Below are 24,362 nucleotides of genomic sequence, written 5' to 3'. Positions count from 1 at the left end.
TACGGCAGGCGGTACAGGGTAACACCGCGCCGTGCGCTTCCCCACGCTCGGCTCGGTGCTCTGCGCTCAGAAGACGCCACCAGGGGCAGCGCAGTGAAGGGCCGATGACGCACGGTCGGTCAGCTCGCGCTGACAGTGGGATGGTCGTTAGACGCAGTGGGCCTCAAGTCGGGATCCGCCTCTACCCGGTCTGAGGAACGTCCCGTCCCGCCCAGTGACGCGTCGCGCCGTTCTCTTCGGCTCTTCAGACGCACAGATGCGGCGCGCGTTCTCAGCTCGCCGGCCGAGGCGCGGCCGGCGGTCTGCGGCGCGCCGGCCGCGCCCGCACTCCGCCCCGCTCCTCCCGCGCCGCCGCCGCCGCGCGCCGCAAACGGGAACGGCGCGCGCGCGCGTCCGGCGCCGCGCCGCCTCACTTACGAGTGGTTACGCGGGCTAACGGCGCCGGCGACGCATGACCACACGCCGTCCGAACTGAACAGCCGTGAGCCGGCCCCGCCCGGCGGCGCTCACGCCTGGCGTGACGTCACCGGAGCCTGGCCGCCGCTGACCCGGCCGCCGACCCGACGGCGGGACAGCCAGCCGTCGCCGACGACGAGCCCGTGGCGTCGCGGTGGTCGGAATTGTCGTCTCCATTGCGCTGTGACGCCGCAATGGCGGAGGCCGGTCTCCGCGCGGCCGGTTCCGATGGCATGTCAGCCGCGGTAAGCGCGGTTGCGCTCTTGGTTTCCTGGCGCTTTTCGGTCTTTTTCCCTTTGGGGCGGGCTGTTGATTTATCGATTTCAAGCAATACATCCTCGCGCCGTTGGCGATAAATCCGCAGCCAACGACGCTGATCTCAGTTCTGGTCGTTCGTCGGCTTGTTGTTGCCTCGTTTCGGGAAAGTGGCTGGTATATTTCGACAACCGTTATCACGAGGAGAAAAGGCCGCTCGGCCCCGGGAAATCGCTCGGAAATATGGAGCAAGCTATCACGTTTTTCTTTGTTTCTAATTGGCCGCTTCCTGGCGTTGTCACGACAAAGGCGCTCGCATTTTATTGACCCCGATGCAGTTTTTCTTTCCACCTTCGCGACGCTCTTACGCGAGAGTGAATAGAACGGTTAGCACCTTGGTGCAAGACGCTGGAAGTTGTGGGCCCGCTTGCAAAGCGACAGTTTCGCCCACAATCTTTGTCATCGCTGTTTCACTTTCTGCAGGTGCTACGACTCCAGCTTGTTGCTGTGGGGGCACGATATAGCATCGCGTATGGCCGTATGTCGACTGAATGTGCTCAGCTGTGGTGTCATACACGCACCGACCCCAAACGGCTGAGGGATGAGCTGCCCTGTGATGACACCGCCCACGCCTTGCACCAGTGGCATTGCTATGGGAACGTCATGTCGCTGCTGGCCGGCATGGACTCAATGGCCGGCAACCTGCGCTGCACAGCGTTGCACAGCAGCAGCGTTTCACAGCAGTCCGAACGCCCGGCCCGAAGAGCGGCGGCTCCGGCTGCATGCCAGCCCAGCCGCGAGCCCTGACGCGGTCCCGTGTCAGTGCTGCGCAGTGCAGTGCTAGCTCGATCCCCGTGTCAGCGCCGCCCGGGGCCTTGGCACGGGTCCCACGTCAGTCCAGCCCTGACCCGTGACCCGGACGGCACGTGAGTACCGGGCGGGGCGATCACGGGCCTCGGCCCGGACAATGCGTCGTAACCGGCGCGCCGGCGCGGCCCGTGTGGCCGGCGGCCCGCCGCGCAGCGCTCAGCCCGGCCTCCTCGCCGCCGCCGTCGCCGTCGCCGGTCTCGCCGGCCGCAAAGGAAGCGCGGATGACGCGAAGGAGATTTCATTAGCGCTGGGCGGCACTGCCGGGCCGGAAGCCGGTGCACGGCTTCCGGCCGACCCTGGCGCGCCCGGTGGAAAGCGGTGCTGCGTGCGGCTGAGCGCGGTGGCGGTGACGGCGGCGGAGACGGGGCGCGGCTGGCGGTGCAGCGCGGGGCAGTCCAGCCACCGCCGCCGCCGCCCGCTTTCTTCGCCGCCACTTTCGGCGGTGTTCTGTAGGCCCGAGGTGCCGGTAGACTTCGGGCTCGAGACGTGAGCCGGGCTGCCGCTCGGAGCAGACGCCTCTGACCGGTGGGGCTGGCCTCCGCAGGGTGCGCACGTGCCGGCAGCGTGCTCCGTGACAGCCGCGCCCCGGGTGCGTCGCGCGCCCCCGCCCTGCTGTCGCACGTTGGCGCTGATGAAGTCGGCCTTGGGCGGCGTTTGCGGCCTGGCGCCGACGAGACGCCGCTGGCAGACGCCTCGTAGCGGAACGCCGCCGGCCCGACGGAGGCGGCTGAGCTGCGACCCGGCACAAAGCCTGCGCTCTGCAGCGTTCCGAACGGTCTGCTCTGGTACCGCCTGTCCTCTGGGACGCCTCTGCTTTTCCACATGCCCCGCCATTACGCGCTCCCCTCCGTCTGACCCCCTCCCCCACCCCTTCATCTAGTCTGGGCCGGCCCCTCGCCTGACCCGTCCCCCGCATCCGTGCTCCCTTCTCGCTTCTGCCCCGCCGCTGTCCCTACGCCCCCGTCCGAGCCCTGTTGCCCGGCGGATGAGCGGGACAGCCGCGTGGCCGCTGCAGCCCACACCCCTGCTCGGGGCTCGGGGCTGGGGCCTGGCCGGTGCGGGTCGACACCAGACGGACGGGTGACCCAGGCTGCCCTCTGATTCACTGGCCGGGCTGCCGAAGCAGAACCGGCACCGTGACCCGAAGACGAGCGGGGCCGCGTCCACCGCGCCACGCTGCTCTGTAAGGGAGCTGTGCTCTGGATGGTGGGCTGCGAGCGTGGTTCGACGCGTCGCCCAGCTCGGCCAGAGGGCGAATTGTTGGGCTCTCCTCAGCAGATTGATCTTGCGACGTGGTAAGAAGTGTGTGTCTTCTTTGTAGCGGGACAATGCGTGAGTTGTTGTGTGCCGTCCCTCTCACAGCTGAAATTGGCTTTTACGTCATATTTCTATGTCTGGATTAGATCTGCCGCGTTCCGATTTTCACGACCATTCGTCGGCCGCCAAACTGAAAGCCGAGCTACAGTTTCGAACTTCCTTTCAACCCTGTAATTAAGAAGCGACGTATCAGCAGGTGTCGATGATTAAGTGCAGCTGAACGTCCCAGGTGTCACGGACGGGGCCGGGCTGCGCTCCATTATGTGGGAACTGTGCGCATCTGTTGCTGGATGCCGTGTCCGGCCGCATGATCGAAGAGCCCTGGACGCGGTGGGGGCTGATGTGATATCCGGACGTGTTGAATGAATGAATGAACAAAATGAATTAAGTTGAATGAATTTGTAAAGCAAACTGGCCAGTTTCTTCTGACACCGTTTCGGAGAAACTCCACATCGGTGCGGTTAGGCGGCTACGGTGCAGTTCGGAGAATATTAGCGGGATCTGGACATATTTTTCTATGAAGTAGGGGATTCGTGGTTTGCCACCAGTAGGCGCCAGGTAGATTCCATCTGTCACTGCATTTTGTTTTGGCTGTGATGCATTGTAGCCTTTTGGCTTACCTTGAAAGTGTCTCCGCACGGTTGACTCCGCATGGTGTGCAGGACCGCTTCACCGCTTCGTGACGTCACTACGATGCAGTGTTTGTGCCCTGCCTTGCACGGCCTTGGTTTCGACACTGTCACGTATATCACGTACCTGATTTCATTCTGATGGCGGCCTCGTGCGCCGCAGGATGGCGCGCGCGGCGCGGGGTCGGCCGCGGCCGTCTCCAGCGGCGTCACCGGGCGGCGCCGGCCGTGCGCCGTCACCGCGTCCCCGACCTCATGGAGGCAGTCCCGACCATTGGGCCTAATTGAGCGCGATGACTCTGCCACGTCACCCGCACCAGCGGCGCGCGCTGGCGCCGGCCGGGCCGCCTGCGTTGAGGACGAGCGGCGCGGGTGGGACGCCTGCCAGCCCTGACCGCACAGCACCGCGGGCGAGACGCTGCTGCCCAGAGGGGGTGGCGAGGGTGGTATGTGGAGGACGTGTAGGAGGCGCGGTGCGATCAGATCGGCAGGCTGAGACGCCGTCTTCCCTCTGGCGCCGTTATCGTCCATCTCGTCCGTCTCCCCATGCTTCCTCGCCCTCTCCCTCCCTTCATTCCGTCTCTCGTGCCTCCGCCCCTCTGCTCTGCACTCTGCCAGCAGGCCGGGCCAGGCTGGCAGGCGGCGGCACGCAGGACGTGGTCCGGTCGGCTCGGCGGCCCTCGCGCCAGCTCCTCCGTGCCGGGCCAGGCTGGCAGGCGGCGGCACGCAGGACGTGGTCCGGTCGGCTCGGCGGTCCTCGCGCCAGCTCCTCCGTGCCCGTCGCGAGGACGCTCCCGGTGAAACCGGCGCCGGCCCGGGCTCTGTTTTTACTCGTGCGCGGCTGTCGGGGCGGCCGGCCAGCCGGATTGGAGGGGCTTTCTCGTGTGATGGCCGGCGGACGGCTGACGCACGTGGACCGAGTTTCCCTGAGCTGCTGCCGCACGCAACCGGATGGATGAGAAGGAGGGGAGATGGCATTGGTACGCTCTGGACGACGTGCCGCGCTCCCGAGGAGATGGGCTATAGATAGCTCGCGATTCGACAGCGGCGGTGGGTCTCATGTGCGCTGAAGATTCGCATGGCTGAAGCCCGCTGTTTCTGGTCCCCATGGCGGCTCTTCGCATGACTGAAGTCTGCTTGTTCCTGGTCCCGACCGCGGCGCGCCTGGACCTCGTCCTGTTTCAGTCATGCGAGACCGGCCGTGCTGGGCTGCTGCCGCCTGTGGGTTAGCTGTTGAACGGGCCTTGCGAGCGCCCAGGCTCCACTGACCCGAAAAGGAGATCAGTGGTTTCTCGGGTCTGAAAGATATCGACAAAATTGCCGCTCCATTGTTCCGCCTTTCAGCTTTGGTGCAGTCGCCTACGACTGGTCTGATTGCATGGGACGACTTTATCTATGCTATCCGTGCTGCGAGGTCCAAAGTGTTTCCATCGGTTGTTTGTCGACGCCTTTTCACCCACGAACTCCCGTGAGCCGCGGAGTCAGCCACGAAAAAGAAACCGCCTCTGATGACGAATTATCCCGAACAGCGGTAGTCAGCTGGGTGACCATCCTGCGGCGGCGGGGCTGGGTAATGGTGGCCTAATGGCCGTGTTTAAGATTTCTTCCGTCGTCTCGAGACCCGCCATGTGTCTGCTCGGCCGTTGCCTGATGACCATCCGCCGCGGTGGTCCGCCGCCGGCCCCGAGCGGTCGCGGCCGGCCGGGCGCCCGTCCCGGCGGTCCATGCACCGCGCCGGCCTAACGAGCAGCTTCCTGCTGCGACCCGTCGGCGCGCTGTCGCTCTCGCGCGGTGCACCGGTGCCGGCCGCGGAGGGGACGGCCCGTGCCGGCCTGCCCACGGCCGGGAGCGCCTCCACCCGGGCCGGTCCGGGTGTCGCGCGATGTCAGGCCCGCGCACACGGCCCCGTGCCGGCCGCCGCGGGCCCGTAATGAGCCCGGTGGCACTGTGATGAGCGGCGGCGGCCGGGTCTGGCTGAGAGCCGGTGGGCCGTCTGGGGTCCGGGGAGGGGAGGGGGAGGAGGGCGAGCGCCGTGCCGGCGGCCGCGTCCCCAGCCTCCGGCATGGCGCCGTAGTCGGTGTATTAGCGGCGGGCCAGGCCGGACCGGTTATTGAGATGTCGGGACAGGGGCGATCGAACGGGACGGTGGCGCCGGCGGGGTGGGAGGCGTCACGGGGTGCGCAGTGTTGTATCGTGGACTGGCTCTGTGTGAAGAGTTATTTCTGCAGGATGCACTTATGTGTATCGGGCTAGGCCGTCACCGAAAAGAATGGAACTTGTCAAGCCTTTCGGCATGCTGCGGACTTCAGTGGTCAGTCTTCTCGCGTACACGGTGACCCGAACCTCGGGGCGACACCGCTCTCCCGCCGCCTCTCTAAACGACCTGGCGCGGCAGCCAGCCGTCTCCCACCCGCGGGCTGTCGGCGTCGGCAGGTCCTGCCGTCACTCTCGGTTTTCACCGCGATCACGGCCGGTACCGCTGGCCGCCGCCGCCCCTGGTCCGGCCGGGGTGAGGCGCTCCCTCGGGCCCGCGTCTCGCCGGCCGCTTTCACTCTCGTGCCGGCCGCGCGCGCCGGCATGTGCCCGGCGCCGGCCGCGATAGGTCGCCGGCCGCCAGGTCAGACGATGGAAAGTGAGCGCGAAACCGGTCCAGCGCTGCACTGTTGCTGTGCGGCGTGGCGGTGAGCTGCTGTTGGACCGCTGAGCTGTGCAGCAGAGCCGAGGTATCTGTGCTCCGAGGACTAGACGGCTGAAGACTTTGTGTTCGGCACAGGTGGCGTTGAAGGCTCTCTTTTTTTGGAGGGGGACAGTTTGTCCAGCTGCATCTCACTGGGCTCCGAGAAAGAGCTTGCTTTGATGTTGCTTGCCGATCGACGCTGGCAGCGCGATTTTCTGGGGATGTCTGGACTTCGGCACCTTGGCCCACGTACCGTGGACCGTTCGTCACGCTACCGAGACCGGCCGATGGGCCGCGCTCCCAGGACGGGCGGGGCTCGGAGCCGCCGCGTCACCAGCGCCGGCGAACGCCTTGTGTCGGCGCCAGCGGCGGCGGTTCGCGGAGGCCGCCGCTGGAGCCTGTCGCCGTGAGTCAGCTGGCGGCGGCCGGCGGCCGGGCCGCGTCGGACCCGACGCTCCCTGCTCGGCGGGGGACGCGCCGGCCAAAATAGAGCGGCTGACAACGGTGCGCCTGGCAGCGCCTCGGGACCGCACCCCCCGGCAGGGACGCCCCCTGGCCGCGGTGTGACCGCTCGTGGGCCAGGTGCTGACGGTGTTTTCTGAGATACGTGGATACGCGCTGGTGGCCGCCGGCCTACGCCCTCCTTAATGGAGATGTGGGATTCACGGACTGATGAAGGAATTGTGTGGCCATGCAGGGCTCCTTCGTCACACACCATCGCTCTCTAGGTGGTTTCGTGAATGGTTCTGCTACCGCCTCGGTGGTGACCTGGTCACCTAATCAGGATTTGCAGATCCATCTCGGGCGCGCGTGGTCGTACGACACCGCGTCACTCCGCCTGTGACCTCCTCCCTCCCCCCCCCCCTTCTGGCACGTGACGTCTCGTCGCCGGGCGTTCTGAAGCCTGGCGCCGGCCACGTGTCGCCTGCTCCTCAGACATCGCTGAGCCTCGGCGCCTTGTCAGAGGCGACGACGCGCGCTCGAGCCCTTGGCGCGTGCCTGCCGAGTCGGTGTCGCGTCGCTGTTGCCACGCCGGCTGCGACTCGGCTGAGCTGGCGGTCGGTCTGTGCCGACGTCGTCACTACCAGTCACGTGCCCACTGGCGGGCGCCAAACGAGAGGTTTTCCCAGAGCGCGGGCGAGTCCCGACGCGCGGCGCGCGCGCGCGCGTGTGGTGTGTGTGTGTGTGTGTGTGTGTGTGTGTGTGTGTGTGTGTGTGTGTGTGTGTGTGTGTGTGTGTGTGTGTGTGTGTGTGGTGTGTGTGGTGTGTGTGTGTGTGTGTGTGTGTGTGTGTGTGTGGTGTGTGTGGTGTGCGTGTGTTGCGCGTGGTGTGTGTGTGTGCGTGTGTGTTGTGTGTGTGTGTGGGTGTGTGTGTGTGTGTGTTGTTGTGTGTGTGTGTGTGTGGGTGTGTGGTGTATGTGCAGAATTTGGCGGGTGTCCCGCGCGTGACGGGAACCGCCCCTGGTGATACGGCTGGCCGCCCGCCATGGCAAGGGTGTCCGTGCGCGGTCACAGCATGGCCAGAGAACGCCGCCTGCGCGGCTACAGCAGGGTCCGGGCGCGAGCACAGCATGGCCAGAGAACGTTGTCTGCGCGGATACAGCAGGGTCCGGCCGCGAGCACAGCATGGCCAGAGAACGTCGTCTGCGCGGATACAGCAGGGTCCGAGCGCGAGCACGGCGCGGCCAAAGAACGTGGTCGGCGCGGCCAGAAGACGGCGCCGGCTCGGCCACCACGGCCTTGGCCCGGCCTGAGCGCGGCGGCTGCCACGCCGGCGTAGCTGGCCGGCGGGGCCGGCGATGGCGCCGAGCGCCGCCGGCACGCGTCCGTCATCCTACGAGAGCTCGTGGAAACGGCGAGCAGCGCGCCGCGTGCCTGAGGAGGCGCCACCCGCGGCCGGCTAACGACGCAGCCTCTTCGGAAATCGGCGGCCGCCGCGCTCGAGTCGTGACCGGGCAGTTTCCCGTCCGGCGGTTTGCCGGGCGGTTCTGCGCCGTCATTCGGTCGGGTCAGCGCACCCGTCGTCCATGCCATACTGGGCCTTTGAGCCTCGCAGCCCCGATGCATTGGCCGCCAATGTCCTGTCGGCGTAAGTGCACGCGATTCATGGACTTGGCGTTTTTGCCCCGTTCTTTCCGCGTCCTCGGCGTTCGAAGATTCGTCAAGCTTTGCATTTTGTTTTTATCGTGCAGGGCCGGAACCATCCGATCAGCACCAATTGGCGTATATCTGTCCGAAAAACTGTGGCGGTCAACAATGCACGGATGCCATGGCACACCTGCTTGATTCATGGTTAGGTGCGGCCTGCCGAGCCTGGGATTATGCGGCCGCCACCTGGGCATGTTTGCCTGTCGCTGTAGCCGGCCAGAGTTTTCCTCACGCCTCGCGGCCGAGCTGGTGTCCATTCGAGAGCCGAACAGGCTCTCGTTTGCGCTGCGGACCGCGCCAAATGCTGTCTGACCGGCGCGCTGTGTCGTTTCAGGCCCCAGGAGGTGATCACGCCCATCGAAGACAGCGTGGTCACGGAGGTGACCCAGGTGCTCAGGAGTGGAGCGAGCGATGGAAGCAGCTGTACATCGTGAGTACCGAGCGCTGTCGGCCCGCGGCGCCGCCGCTGTCAGCAGCCTGCGGCGTGCGGCGTACGGCCGTGCCTCCGGCCGCCGCCCGGCCCGCCGCCTGCTCGATCGGTTCACACGCTCTCCAGTGCGATAGAAGCACGTGAGAATTGAGACAATGGCCGGCCGGACACACGGCCGACCGACTGCCGCTGCCGCCTCTGCTGCTGCCGCTGCCGCTGCTGCGTGAGGACGCAGACGGCCACGGCCTCAGATGACGAGGCGGCGAATCGGAGCAGCGCCCTGTTGCGCAGTTTGAGCTCGCTCGCATGCGGCACGCGCCAAGTCGGCCGATCCGGGGCCGGATGTCGTGGCAATTCAGCACTAATGGCGAGCTGTATCGCCCGTCGCCGGAAGCTCTGTCTCGCCTGCACGCCCTTGCAACACGATCAACAGCGCCTCGCGGCCTGCATCGAAACTCAGCGTTGCGCGGTACTGGCGCGTGCCACTGAAGCCGCGGGGACAGCACCTGCTCGGCGGAGCGCATTCAGCACATCCTCGGCTGATGTGGCTGTGGACCCCACCCATGTGGAGAGGCGCCCATGCGAACCGTAGCAGAAATCCGGCGGCTCTGGTTGTGGCCGAACCCTTCCGGTGTGACCGGAAGCATATTTCAATGTCGCTGCCTGAAAGTGGGTTCTTTTCCCGGATGGATGCGACTGACCCTCTTTTGAAATATAAATGTACTTGAATGCTCCGCAGAGGGCCAAGAACGTCGCGATTGTCGATAGTGCGGTTGGATGGTGACGCGGAGAATCGCGGTCTGTGTCTGGTTTGTGCAGGGATAGAGCGTTCTATTCATCTGAAGGTGCTCTAGCAGCCAACCCGCAACTTGAGAGGAAAGTGAGCTAGATCCGGGTGAAACACGTCTTTATGTATTTTGGGTTAGGTCTCGCCCATTTTTTCCTGCCCAGGCCCCCCCCCCCCCCATTGTTATATGAACCCTTACCGCTATGTTTATTTTATGCTGTTATTATTGTTCGGGTAGAGTAACTCAAGTGCATATGAGCGTATCAAAATGTCATTAAGTCGTTCTTCCTATCGAGCTGTAGAGTGAAAGGGAGTCTCTTCAACAAGTGGGACAGTCATATGTGGGAACATTATGATGATACGTGCTATTGTCTTTGGGCTTTCACGCTGAGCACCAGTGCTTTTAACGGTTAGCATTATGTGATCTCTCGATTAAATGTTATCAGTAGGATCTTTGGGACATAAGTAGGTGAAGTGGGTCGTTACCACCACGCTTGCTCAAATGATTTTGCCGTTCCCTAAGCGTTCGGCGACCCCACCAATCAAACTGTCACCTACGCCCGCCAATTACTGTACATTCAGGTCTCGTCCATTCTGTAGTGCGTTCGTGCGAAACAGTAAGCAGCGGTGGGCGGCCGGTGGACGCCCCCGAGCGCACGCACCCCGTCAATCGATCCCCCCCCCCCCCCCCCCCAGTGTGGCGGGCTCGGGCGGCTCATGCCGACGGCGTCCGCATGGCCGCATGATAGATGGGCCGCATGTCCGCGGCCAGCGGTGTGAGGGCGCGCCCTCTTGCCCTTGCTTGGTAGACAGCAGTGAGCCCACCCACCCTCGCACCCCCGCCTGGGGACAGCAGTGCAGCCCGCCCACCCTCGCCCCCGCCTGGGGACAGCAGTGCAGCCCGCCCACCCTCGCACCCCCGCCTGGGGACAGCAGTGTAGCCCACCCACCCCTCGCGCCCCGCCTGGGGACAGCAGTGTAGCCCACCCACCCTCGCGCCCCCGCTGGGGACAGCAGTGCAGCCCGCCCGCCCTCGCACCCCCGCCTGGGGACAGCAGTGTAGCCCACCCACCCTCGCGCCCCCGCCTGGGGACAGCAGTGTAGCCCACCCACCCTCGCGCCCCCGCGCTGGGGACAGCAGTGCAGCCCGCCCACCCTCGCACCCCCGCCTGGGGACAGCAGTGTAGCCCACCCACCTCGCGCCCCCGCTGGGGACAGCAGTGTAGCCCACCCACCCTCGCACCCCGCCTGGGGACAGCAGTGCAGCCCGCCCACCCTCGCACCCCCGCCGGGGACAGCAGTGCAGCCGCCCACCCTCGCACCCCCGCCTGGGGACAGCAGTGCAGCCCGCCCACCCTCGCACCCCGCCTGGGGACAGCAGTGTAGCCCACCCACCCTCGCACCCCGCCTGGGGACAGCAGTGCAGCCCGCCCACCCTCGCACCCGCCTGGGGACAGCAGTGCAGCCCGCCCACCCTCGCGCCCCCGCCTGGGGACAGCAGTGTAGCCCCCCCACCCTCGCACCCCCGCCTGGGGACAGCAGTGCAGCCCGCCCACCCTCGCACCCCCGCCTGGGGACAGCAGTGCAGCCCACCCACCCTCGCGCCCCCGCCTGGGGACAGCAGTGTAGCCCACCCACCCTCGCACCCCCGCCTGGGGACAGCAGTGCAGCCCGCCCACCCTCGCACCCCCGCCGGGGACAGCAGTGCAGCCCCCCCCTCGCACCCCCGCCTGGGGACAGCAGTGTAGCCCGCCTGCCCTGGCGCCCCCGCCCGGTGGACAGCAGTGTCGGAGTCGGCTTGCAACTGGCCTGCGGTCGTCGGCGGGGAGTGGGGGCATGGCTTTCGCCGCCCCCGGTTGTGTGTCGGCCCCTTTCGCTGCCTGCTCACAGGTGTGTCAGCCTGTAGTTATGCCGCACCCTCCGGTTTGCTGCTGATGGCGACAGCGAACTAGAGGCACGAACACGCGGGGCTCTGCATGAAGACAATGCTGGAACGGAAGGGAGCAGAGACGACAGCCCATGAAAGGTCTTTGCCGGCTGCATGTTTACTCTCCCCAGTATTTCAGTGGCAGGGAGTATCATCCTAAATTTGACGGTGCCCTGCCACGATGTATCGTATGGCGCTATAGACCACTGTGCTCTCACTGGTGCCGGCGCCTGGTCACAGCCCACCGAATCGGCTTCGTCCCGAGCATCTGCGCGCGGTGGTCGTTCCGGCCGCCGCCGCGCTCCGTGCGATGCGTCCGCTCTTCGCTCACGGACAGGACGTGTCGGGGCCGATCTATCAGGCCGGGTAATCAGAGCCCGGCGGCACCTGTCCGCCGCCGGCGATGGACCGGCGGCCGGACCTCCCGGCCGTCCGCCCCGGCCTCGGCGAGGACTTTCTTACGCGCCTGTCGGAGCGTGCGTCGGTCACCTGTGGGATGAGCCCCGTTTTCTGCGCCGCGCGCCCCCGTATGCCGGCCGGCGAGGGCTGGGCGTGACCCCTCCTCTCCCTCCTCACTTCCCTCCCTTCTGTGCCGGTCAGCCCTGCTGTGCTCTGTCGCCGCGGCCCTCCCTGCGGCGTCGGTCGGCGGGGGCCGGACCTGCTCGCCACCGGCCACCCGGGACCGTCTCGCCTCCCCCCGCGGCGGCCGGCCGTGCAAGCACACCGCCTCACGGCGGCCCCTCTGTGCCAGTCTGGTCAGCGGGCACCGGCGAATCATGCCGCCATCGATCGGCGGGGAGCGATGACGGCCGCCGCCGGCGTCGCGCTGTCTGCCCCGCGTGTCCCCGCCGTCTGCCCCGAGCCCCTGCCGCCGCCGGATTATCCGCCCGACGCCGCCACTGCTGACAGATCTGGGGCGGGGCAGACGCGCCGCGGACGGAGGGCGGGCGCAGAGCGGCGGACGGGCTAAATACCGCGTACGGAGGGAACAAACGTACGAAAGGCGCAGGACAGACGAGCGAAAGACGCGGCCTGTGACCGGCGTGTTGAACACAGGCCACTTAAATACACCTGAGAAAGAGAAGGGCTGGAAGCAGCGTGGTGATGGCCATGATTTGAGCCTTGTGCCGTCCACGCGAGGTTCAGGTTCGCCCATCCGTGACGAGTATTGTGCTGCGGTCTGGCGACGATCGTAAAACAAACTGTCACGCCGCGGTGGCATGTAATCACCGGCACCGCGTATGTAGGCTTCTCAGTTACCATCTGCGGTGATTACATGGCTCCGTCAGACAGGTCCTGACCTCAGTATTCAGACAGGTGGCAGCGGTCTGACTCACTGTCCCAGACAGCCGAGCCCGACCTGGCTCGATGCGCCGAAGGGTGCCGACGGCTCCCCTGTCGCCCGTCTCGCCGTAACGATCGGCCGCCGAGCCGCTGGCTGGCGGCCCGGGGCCCGCTGCCGGCCTTTGTCACTCTCCGCCGGTGTAGCAGCGGCGAGCGGGACCGCAGGCCAGCCAGCGGGGAAGTGTTGACCGAGCTGCACCAAGGTCGCCGGCGCCGAAACGCCCAAGCCTCTGATGGGAGTGGTCGCTCGTCCGGAGCGCTGGCGGCGCCGGCGCCGCGGGGCCTCCCAAAATGACATTTCACTCGCCGTAAATCTCCGTTTGGTCGCCCCGCTGCGTGGGAGCGTTGTATTGTTGCCGACGTGGCGTCTGTGGGAAACCGCCTGGCGGACGTCCGCCGTGCCGCCGCCCGCCCCGTTCTGCCCGGCTGGGCTCGTCGCCAGGGGCTGTTGTCTCGGTGGCTTGCGGCTCTGAGACGGCCGCTATCTACCCGTATCTGATACCGGGTTGCAGTGTTTTTGTGGGCGCTGGTGGACTGAGCCGGCTGGCGTCCTTATCTGAGGTCGGCTTTAAAAACCAGTTTTGGATGGCTGTGTTTGTTTGAAGTGTCTCGTTCCTCGTAGACGCGTAAATACCCTCCCAGAGACCAACCATCGCGGTGCTGACTGATAATTTCTTATTTTTGAATGACGAAGTGACATACAAGGCTCAGTCGTGAACTGGTGCACTGACACAGTGACGGCTAGTCACTGATGGTTTTGTCACCGGTACGAACAGCGAGGCGGGTTATCAGCTTTGTGAGGTTTCGCGCTCCTACCTTCACAGCCGCCCCGACTGACCTTGGGATGCGGCGCTTTTGCAGGCGTTCCGGTGCCCCTCACAAGCCTTGGTATTTCCCAGAGCCGCACCGCGCCTTGCTGTAAACGTGGAGCGTGCGTCACTCCACGCTCGCCACACAAGCCATAATCCGCTGCGTTATGCGTTGGCCCGGCGTCTGCCAGGGGGGGGGGAGGGGGTTCGCCATGCCAAGTGTGACCGCGCCGTGTGCAGCGCTGACCCTCGTGTGTTCGCCTCTCTGACAGGGCCGGGAGGCGCACGAGGTCGCCACGCTCTGGAAGGTGATGCACGAGCTGCTGGACTGGCGACGCCAGCTGGTGACGGGCACGCTGACCCAGGACCAGACCCGCGAGCTGCGGATCAAGGTCACCGCCAAGATCGACTGGGGAAACAGGTCAGTGCGCCGGTCGTCGTCGCCTCGCGGGCGGCTCTGCGGACCCCGGCGCGAGCTGGCGTCTCGGACGTGACTCGCAAAGCTCCGCCCGGCGGATTTCCAGCGCAGCCAACTGGCTAGGAGCACGCCTCGTTCGCGGTCGGCTCGGTCTGCCGGCCGACTTTCCAGCTACCGCCGTCGGCTCGGCTGTGGGCGAGGTTTGTGAAGACGTTTGCCAACATCAGCTGTCGGCTTCCTCGGTGGCCACTGGTTAGGTTTGGCCCGCCGCCCTGGCGGTGGTGTCCGGGCACCCCCGCGCGTGCACCGGAGCTGGAGCCCGGGTCGCAGTCGGTCCGGCCGGCGCTGACCGGGGCCGGCACCGGTGTCAGGCTGACGCCGGTGCCCGCAGCCTGGCCCACCGGTGTCAGGTTGTGGCTGGGGTCGGACGGGCGGCCTACTGACGTGGCCCGCATGCTGGGCCGGGCCGGATCGAGCGCGGTCTCCGTGCGGTCGCCGCGGTCTCGGCGGTGACGGTCTGCGGTCAGCCACCGGCCGTCCCCGCCGACACCGACGCATGTGCGCCCTGGTCACGCTAGTGCTTACGAGCAGAGAGGAGGAGAGAAGGAGGCGAGGTCGCCACTGCATGTGTGCGCTGTCGCTGCTAGAGCTCGTGAGCAGAGAGGGACGGCAACACGCCAGCGCGCACGCGCGGTCGCCGCCGCACGCGCGCTGTGGCGCTGCTCACGCCCCCCGGGATGGACGATGCGGCCGGCTCGGGTGTGGTGCGCGGATACGCCCCCATCACCCGACCCCGCCGCAGCGCGCGGAGCCGCTCCCAGCCGCGTTATCGCCGCCCCACCGATGCCAGCGACGGGTGAGGTCAGCGCGCCGCCGGCTCCTCGGCGCGCTTCCGCTCCGCCGGGGCTTATCTCGGCGCCGGCGCCGGTGCGACCCGCAGCCGTGACCCGCGGCGCGCGGCGGCCGGGCAGCCCGACCTCCTTAGCCGGTCTGACCCGGCCGACCCTGGCGTCCGGCGCGCGGCGGGTCGGCCGGGGCAGCCCGGCGGGCGGAGCTACCGGCGTCCGGGCGGCGCCGCCCCGCCCGCTCGCCGCGAGGTGAGCGATGTGGCAGCGCAGGCCGCGCCATCTGGCGCGTGAGACGCCGGTGATGGCCCGGCTAGGTGGGCGGTCAAGGCCGCGGCGTCGCTGCAGCGGGAGCCGAGATCGCGCCGAACGGGGCTGGCTATTGTGGCGCGGCGCCGGCGGCGGCGCGGAGGGAGCTGGCCGGGAGCGGGCGTGCGGGGTCGGCGTCGGCGGCGTGTGGTGGTCGCCGACCGGCCGCTTCGGGTGTGATGGATGAGCAGCTCGGCCGTGAAGCGAGATTGGCGCCGGTTGATCGCGACGTCTGTCTCGCTCGTGGCAGTGACGCCCGGCCTCCGGACGCGGTACATCCATCAGCCGGATCGGACCGTGATGGAACGCGGCCAGTCGAGATTCACACTCGGGGACGATCACCGCTCGGGGAGCTCGCCGGGTTGCCCCCCCCCCCCCCACGCTGTTCTATGACCTGGCGCCCAGCCGTTCTCTCGCGACGCCCGGACCGAGGGGTGGCGGCGCTCAGCGGCCAGCTTGTCCATGCTGCTCCAGCACGGTCGCAGGTGGGACGGAAATGAACTTTTCCTTGCTTTTGGCTGACGCTGGGTCTGGCTTCCCTCGAATGTCCAGAAGTAATTGACGAGGGCTGGCAGGCGTCTGCCGCCGCCGCCGCCACCATCACCAGCATCCGTGTTTTGTGGTGAGAAGGCGGCGGCGGCGGCCTGGCCTCGGCCTCGGCAACGATCGTGCGTGATGTGAGCGAGGCAGCGCGCGGCCTCGCCGCCTGTGGTGGACTGCCGCCCGGCAGCCGGCTCAGGACAGACAGCTCACCAGCAGGACACACACACGGGACACCTGACCAGCCGGCTCTGGGCAGACAGCTCACCAGCAGGACACACACACGGGACACCTGACCAGCCGGCTCTGGGCAGATAGCTCACCAGCAGGACACACACACGGGACACCTGACCACCGGCTCTGGGCAGATAGCTCACCAGCAGGACACACACACGGGACACCTGACCAGCCGGCTCTGGGCAGATAGCTCACCAGCAGGACACACACACGGGACACCTGACCAGCCGGCTCTGGGCAGACAGCTCACCAGCAGGACACACACACGGGACACCTGACCAGCCGGCTCGGGCAGACAGCTCACCAGCAGGACACACACACAGGACACCTGACCAGCCGGCTCTGGGCAGACAGCTCACCAGCAGGACACACACGGGACACCTGACCAGCCGGCTTGGCAGACAGCTCACCAGCAGGGCACACACACAGGACACCTGACCAGCCGGCTCTGGGCAGACAGTTCACCAGCAGGACACACACACAGGACACCTGACCAGCCGACTCTGGGCAGACAGCTCACCAGCAGGACACACACACAGGACACCTGACCAGCTGGCGTCGGGCCGGTCACGCCCCTCTCCCGCCGCCCGCTCTGTGCCGCCGCACAACTATCACCGTTGCCGTCGGATTCAGGAGCACCTGTCACGCCCGCTCTGTGCCGCCGCACAACTGCCGTCGGCTTCAGGAGCACCTGCCACGTCCGCTCTGTGTACCCTTGTCTGTCACTGTTCGAGCGATCCGCTTGCAAATCACAGGTGGCTTTGATAAGCTTTCATCGTGTAACTGACTGACACTGATAGGCCGCTGCACTACTACTGACACCGCTAGGCCGCTGCACCACTACTGACACCGCTAGGCCGCTGCACCACTAGTCTGTTTAGGAATTAGCAGGAGCTGACATGTCAACGAACAAAATCCGGCTGACGCGTCGCCGAGCGCCGGCGCTCTCAGCGGCCGGCCGGACGGTCGAACCCGACTCTGTGACCCGTCTGCCCCCCCCCCCCCCCCCCCCCACCATCACCAGCCGACCAGACGGTCTCGGTGTCGACAGACAGCAGTATTGTCCAGGACCAGATAGCACGCGCGCCAGCATTGTTGTAGAACTCATCAGATGACCACGCGGCATTGCTTTGTTCACCGGTCGACAGTGCATCTGCCCGGGACAGGTTGGTCGTTGAATTGCTCTACCTCTGTTGCTCAATGTGCAATGCGTCACGTGATGTGCTGATTGTGATTTGCGTTGGTCATTCGCGTACATTCGTGTTATTTGCGTATTGCCTGAGTTCATATTCTCGCAAGTTCTCGCTAACACTTGCCACGTTTATCGTATGGTACCACGCGTGCCAACAGTCCGCCATTTTGGTAATCCGTTTGTTTCCGTGGCATTAAATCGCTTTGTAGACATCGATGATCCGTATTATGAGCTGAAATCGTTCATGTCTGCTTCCATGCCCGCTGTTGCCTTGAGATTTACCGAATTCACGATCGAAGTCTAAAACCCGATCCAGCTTCTACATTGGGTGAACGGAATTTTCCTGAATACCTGTCCGATAGGCGCGATCGCCGTAACTGGCAAGCATTATATGAATTCATCGGTGCATTCATCATAAGCCAGTTACGTTGTGATGAGAATAGATCGTGGTGGTTGAGATCGCCGGGAGCATTGACTGAGCAGGCTCTTCATCACCGTCGCATGGCTCAGTGCGCGGAGCGCGGTTTTGCCCGGGCGCGCCCGTGGAAGAAGGATGTCTTCTTTTTTGAGGAGGAGGATCCCAGCCATCAGTGCAGCCTGTTATGTGGTCTAGCCGGGCCCACTGCCAGGACGACTGGCTTGGGCTCGGCCCTGAGCTGCCGAAGCTCGCGGTCCCTGGCCTGTGGGCCGGACTCAGCGCGGCCGGTCCAGACACGCTCTCGTGCGTCCCGCCCTCGGCGGCCAGCGCGGCGCACTTGTGGCCAGCGGCCACCGGCGGCGCCGGTGACGTCAGCCCTGTCAGGCCCGGCCCGCCTGTTGACGCTGTCCCAACAGACGGCCGTGCCTGGCTTGGCGACGGCCCGAGCTTTTGTTAGGCGGTCCCGTCAGTCAGGTGCGGCCCTCCTGCTCGTCCTCAGACGGACTCCGGCTCACGGTCACCACAGGACCTGACCGGCCGCCGCCCGCTGTCTCGGCTGGCCGGCAGGTGTGGCTGTACACTCAGACGCAGAGCCTGGCGGCGTTCGCTCCCGGGTTGGGCCGCTCCCAGCCGCGCCTCTCGCCCGTCTGCGCGGTGAGCCCGGCCGGGCGGTGCGCGGCGCGGGCGGCGCGGCGCGGCGCGGCGCGGCGTTGCCGGCGGCCCGGCACAGCGCCGCGCCTCGCCACGCTACGCAGCGCGGACGTGCCGGGCGGCCGGCGCGCGTCACACCGGCTGCGTCAGCGGTATGCCGACAGCTCGGCCGCGCACGAAACCCGCCGCGGTCGGCCGGTACGGCCTGATTCGATTGTCCAAATTGCCGGCGAGGCCGCTCGACTGGGTCAATATTGGCGCCGCGGGGAGCACCGGGGCGTAACAGCGTCGGCATGCGGAGCCGGCGCACCTGGGGGCGGTCGGCCCGGCTCGGCGCGAGCCTGTGCCGTGCGGACGCCGCCGCGGGCGCGTTCGGCGGCGCCCGCGGTGCACCTGTGCGCGGTCGGCGTCAGGGCTATTGACCCGACCGCGGACACCGTCGCTGCACACCGATGCCAACGAGTCGACCCAAATCGGCGGAGGGCAGGGCCGAGAGTGGCGGCAGCGGCTGCGCTGCGGCCGGCGGCTCCACGTCCTCCCGATCCGTGAAGGGAATCCCGGCTCCTGCCAGCTCGGCGCGGACGGCCCGCGGCAGGCTCCCGCTCGCTGCGGTCCTCGGTAACGGCGCGCGACGGCGTGAGAGCGCAAGTTTTGCGAAACGGACGCCGGCCGGCTGTTTAGGATGCCCGCCAGCTGCGTGATGCGCCTATAAATTCGCCGCTTGCCTCACCGGGCGGGGTTATTCTGCCGGCGGGCCGTTGGCTCCCTTGGCAAATGAGCTTTATTACATTCCGGACCGGGAAGGTAATCCGGCAGTCAGCTTCAAAGCTGATGCGCTGTATGGATCGGATTTTGGCGCGGCCGGGGCCGCTTCAGATCGCTGGCATCTCCGCGGGCTGCCAGGCCGCGTCCGAGCTCTGTCGGGCAGCTGCCGGTGGGAGACGCACTCGCCGCGCAGAAAAACAACTTTCTCCGCACGCCGGCGGGGGATGGCGACGGTGCGGAGTGCGTAACGCACCGGCGCTGGCGGCCGGACGACGCCTGCGCCGCGCCGCCGACCGATCAGATGCGAGGGACCGGCGGTGGGACGGGGCCCGGCGCCCACGGCTCGACCGCGGCCGGAACGCGACGGCTTCGGAGAGCCTCGTCGTGCCGAGCCGGCGTGGATGAGCTCCGCCGCCGGAGGACACGGCCGTCTGTTTACGACGCTTTGACGTCTTCAATTGGTGCGGTCGGAATTCGCGCGCCCGAAACCTGCCTAGTTGGCCGCATTGTTCCTGCGCATTTGCGCGCTGCGGATGGTCCATTCGTAGGTCACGTTCCTGTGGCCTGAGGAGCGCGACCGATTATGGCGCGGGCTGCTGGGTGTTGGGTTTCCTGTTCAGGTGCTGCTGGCGCCCTCTGGTCGCGCTGCACTGTGCGCGCCGTGAAGTCTCTGTGGAGCTGATGGGGTTTTCGCTGACAGAAGTGACGCAGGGGCGGAGGCCCTGGTTAGATTGATCGCCCACGTGGCTCGTTCGGACAATGGTCCGCACAATTCGCCGATGTGTAAATGGCGTTGTGTCGAGGTGAGGGATTATGTGCTGCGGCCTAATGTTTCATCCAGCCGGCTATTAGCCGAGTTGTGGCGGATCTAAGCCGGTCATGCGTCTTGCCTGTGAAGAGGGGGGGGGGGGGAATCGGTAAGGAATGGCGAGAATGAGAGCGCGCAGTGAGAACGCTAATGGGCTTTGGCTGGGCTCTGTGATCCGTGTACGGCTTCCCAGGGCCGGTCGACAGGTTGCCTTCCGCGGCGGAATGCCTTAATCTGAAGCCCTGCGTGTAAACGTCGCTCCTGCCGAGTTACCCGTCCGGCGCCGGCGGCTCAACGCGACACCCGGGGATCCGCGCCGATCGTAATCACTTCAGGTGGCTTGCAACAGTTGGCGGCACCGAAGGACTGCCCGGGCACCATCGGTGCGAGCCGTGTAGCCGCGGCGGCACGTGGCTACCGAGCCGGCCGCCACGTTCGCCTGAGACCGCCCTCCCTGCTCCGGCGGTCCTCCGCCATGGCGCCAGCCAGTCAGTCACCCTCTGTGATTGTCTCGCCACGGGCCACGTCTGGGGGAATGCCTGACAGCTGGGTCGCCGTCCGCCCTGGCCGGTGGCGCCACGGCTTCCGCCCGGTCCATCGGCAGCCGTGTGTCCGGTCTGCCGGCCGACACGTGCCGCGGCCAGTCAGCTGCCCCGTCACCCGGCCAGTCAGCTGCCCCGTCACCCGGTCGTCACCCGATCAGTCAGTTGGCCTGTCACCCGGTCAGTCAGCTAGCCTGTCACCCGATCAGTCAGCTGGTCTGTCACCCGGTCAGTCAGCTGGCCTGTCACCCGGTCATCACCCGGTCAGTCAGCTGGCCTGTCACCCGGGCGGTCAGCTGGCCTGTCATCCGGTCAGTCAGCTGGCCTGTCACCCGGTCATCACCCGGTCAGTCAGCTGGCCTGTCACCCGGTCAGTCAGCTGGCCTGTCACCCGGACGGTCAGTTACCCTGTCACCCGATCAGTCAGCTAGCGTGTCATCCAGTCAGTCAGCTGGCCTGTCACCCGGTCATCAGCCGGTCAGTCAGCTGGCCTGTCACCCGGTCATCATCCGGTCATCACCCGGCCAGTCAGCTGGCCTGTCACCTGGTCGGCCAGTCAGCTGGCCAGCTGACCTGGTCCCTGGTCCGTCCTGCCTGACTGGGCCGCCCGCAGTCCTGTACTCGAGTGAGGACATCCTGCCTGGTGATGCACCATCCGGAACCGGGCATGCGGCGTCGGATGCTGCCATCCGTCAGCGTCTCCTTCCTGTATCAGCCAGGACGCCTGTGGCCGCGGAGAGAGGCTAGGGCTCCCAGCCGGCGATGTGGCGGCGAGTGGACAGAGGGGAGGCCGGGGTCCCTAGCCGGCGGTGTGGCGGCGGGTGGACAGAGGGATGAGGCTGGGTCCCCAGCCGGCGGTGTGGCGGCGAGTGGACAGAGGGGAGGCCGGGGTCCCTACCCGGCGGTGTGGCGGCGAGTGGACAGAGGGATGAGGCTGGGTCCCCAGCCGGCGGTGCGGCGATGAGTGGAGGCGTGTCCGGCGGCGCCCCCGTCATAAAGCCGTCATTCTGTGGTGCGGCAGCCGACGCGCCGGCAGCTGCCGCCGCCCCGCAGGCGTCTCCGGTGGCAGATAATGGCGGCGCGGGCAGCCGATAAGGCGCGCGCGGCGCACTCAGTATCGGCCGCCGGCGCCGCCGCGGGCGTGGGAACAATTTCACGCCGGCGGCCGCGCCGAGGGAGGAAGCGGCCGCCGAATAGCTGGCGGTCAGCGAAACTGTGTCACGACTGGCGGCGGGGAGCGTCGCGACACGCGTTCGCTGGTCGGGCGGCGGGGACCGAACGAAACGCGGCCCGCTCCGAATCGATGGGCGCCGCTGTCGATGGTGGCGTGCGTTGTCGGCAGCAGAGCGGAGTCGACAACACGCACCGAAAGTCGGCTTCGCGCCGCCTTTTGCTTCGGAGCAGCTCGCGAGAACTAACGGGAGGGTGGGAACGGGGAGCTCAGGGAGCAGCTGGTTGGGGAGGAATGCGCGCGGGCCGGGTTTAGGGAAGGGAAGGGGACGCATTGCTGCGAGATCGCGTCCCCTCCCGGCCTGTCTCGTATTTCATCCACTGCGCGGCGCCCGCTTGCACAGGGGCGGAGCGAGCGCCGACCGGAAGCGGGGCAAAAAGGATGGGAACGCCGCAGATAGATCAGCGACGCCGCTGCTTTCACACGCGGCGCACGGACGTCGCGGAGGGCGCGCATCTGCCGTCCGTCTGTTTTTGCCGCCCCGCCACCGAGCGTTTGGAGGGGTATAGCCATTAGCCGTGCGCACCGTCATCCATCACGCCTGTTTATTTGGCCGCTGCTGCGTGTTTGCAAGCGGAATTCGCCGCGAGCTGTGCGCGGCGAGTGGAGACCCGCTGGGTGGGCGAGATGAGGCCGTCACGCCGGCACGGCTCTCGGGTGTCCCGCCGGGCGCGGTGCCGGCTCCCGTCCGCGGGCACGGGCGCGGCCGGTTTCACCGGCCTGTCGTCGTGGTGGAAGGTCCCGCTGCCCTCTCTGCTTCTCAGCACTGCGCAGAAAGTGAAAACTGCGCGCGTTCCCACGCCCTGACCCGGGGCCGCCAGCTCGGTTTCACCCGCCGGTCGACGGGTCACGGACGCGCGCCTCCGATGCGTGCGCTGCGGCGGCTCGGCCGACCGTTGCGGCTCGCCGGCCGTCACCGCGCCACAAGGCCTCACGCCGCCGGCTGTCGCCTTGCTACAGGGCCTCACGGCCGGCTGTCGCCGCGTTACGAGGCCTCACGCCGCAGGCCGTCACCGCGTCACGGGGCCTCACGCTGCCGGCTGTCGCCGCGTTACGAGGCCTCACGCCGCAGGCCGTCACCGCGTCACGGGGCCTCACGCTGCCGGCCTACACAAAGCGTGACGCTTGCTCATCTTTCGCTCATCGGTTGGATGCGTCACCTAAGCCTGGGTTTTGTCCAGAGCTGCCCGGCTGGTCGGTAGTGGGGCGTCCACCGTCGTGTCCCTGACGCCGGGAATGTGACGAGCAGCCCACGTAAGCGATGCCAACGGTGCATCTGCGACAGCGGTCTCCACCTGGGAGCCGGTGTGCGTGTCTCCATCAGTGAGACCGTCAATGTGTCATTATGTCGTTGATCGTTCACGCACGGGCTGGCTGCGCCACTCCCATGGATAAGTGCCGTGGATGCGGCTGACGTGGCGCACGGTCGCCACACGCACTGGTGTCTGCAGTCGTACGCCGGGGCCCAGCTCGCAAGCTGATGTATGGCCTTTGAATGGCACCGATGGATCCAGCGGAGGACTGACTGATATAAATTGATGACGGCGATACAAAGATGTTTTAAAAGACCGTCACTGAATCAAACGGCGCAAAGTGGAATCGTTGCGATTGTGAAGGCGTGGTTGGTGTTACGACCGGCCCTGCTGCTGCACCCCTGGCGGCGTACCACGGCCGCCTACAGACTTCCCCGCACTACTCGGGCATGATAAACAGGATGAACGGCGACCGACTCCCCCCCCCCCCGCCGCGCAGACCTGCGCCGCTGCCGCTGGAGACGGGCCAGCAGGATCGGGGTCGGTCGGTTGGGCCAGCCGCTCGCCTCGGTGACACGAGGACGTCTTCGTGGCGTGCGGACGGCGCCTCTGTTGTGTGGCACTAACTCCGCGATGATGAGGTAATTGGCGGTGATGGCCGGCTGGCAGCGCTGCTCGGCGCCGGAGGACGAGGCTGACGTCAGCTCGGGATGCACTCAGCTGCGAAATTAACGCGTCCGAATTCTGCCCACGCACTGCGGCAGGACCGATGGGAATTCTGCACTCGTTCTCGGTCCAAGCCTGTGCCATTTCTGATCACGCCCCGTCGACATTCGTGTGAGGACTTCGTTCCGATGATGAACCATTGTTAAGTTCATGGCACAGGTGCTGCGCGAACTGCACTGCGACAGTTTATGTGAACAATCAGCTAAGCGCTCGCGGTTACTATACGTCTGCTGAGAGGCCGGGCATACAGCTGCCATCACACCACGCGAGCGCTGCGGAATTCCTGGAGCTTTCCCCCCCCCCCCATCCCCTCCGACTGGCCTTCGCAATGACCTGTCTGCACCTCGTCTTACAACGCACACAAGCCCTCGTAAAACATCAGGTCACAGGTGGAGGGCGAAGCATACTGCATAGCGCGTCTCGCAAATGGCGTCGCAACGCGATCCGGGAATTCTCTCTGTGCCGAGCCGGCTCTGCGTCCTCGCCTCGCCCGCCGCCACGGCGCTGCGCTTGTTTACGATTGGCTCAGACGGCAGGCAGATCGGAATCCGCCATCAATGGAACTGTGATCGACGTCGCCCGCCCGCGCGTCATATGCGCGCATCGAGCCGGCAGCGGCCGTCGGGCGCGGGCTCGGGCGCGCGGCCTCTGCTCTCCCGTGCCCGTCTCGGCTGCCCGGCGTCGACTCGCGGCGGGGGCGATTCGCCGCGTGACTTGACGATGAGCTCGCAGCTTTTCCGCGGCCGAAATCACGGACGGTTTCACCGGAGCGCGCCGCT

General features: G+C 66.5%; 1 protein-coding gene across 1 annotated transcript in view; it reads left to right on the top strand.

Moving 5' to 3' along the window:
* Nucleotides 1–24,362, top strand: part of LOC119111664 (dedicator of cytokinesis protein 3) — a 72,340-nt gene that overhangs the window by 13,571 nt on the left and 34,407 nt on the right. The gene's annotated exons all lie outside the window — the stretch shown is intronic.

Source organism: Pollicipes pollicipes, unplaced genomic scaffold (assembly GCF_011947565.3).
Source record: "Pollicipes pollicipes isolate AB1234 unplaced genomic scaffold, Ppol_2.1 Scaffold_7261;HRSCAF=8764_pilon_pilon_pilon, whole genome shotgun sequence".
Lineage (NCBI taxonomy): Eukaryota > Metazoa > Arthropoda > Thecostraca > Pollicipedomorpha > Pollicipedidae > Pollicipes > Pollicipes pollicipes.
Note: the sequence above shows the minus strand (reverse complement) of the source record. Positions and strands in the feature narration are given on the sequence as shown.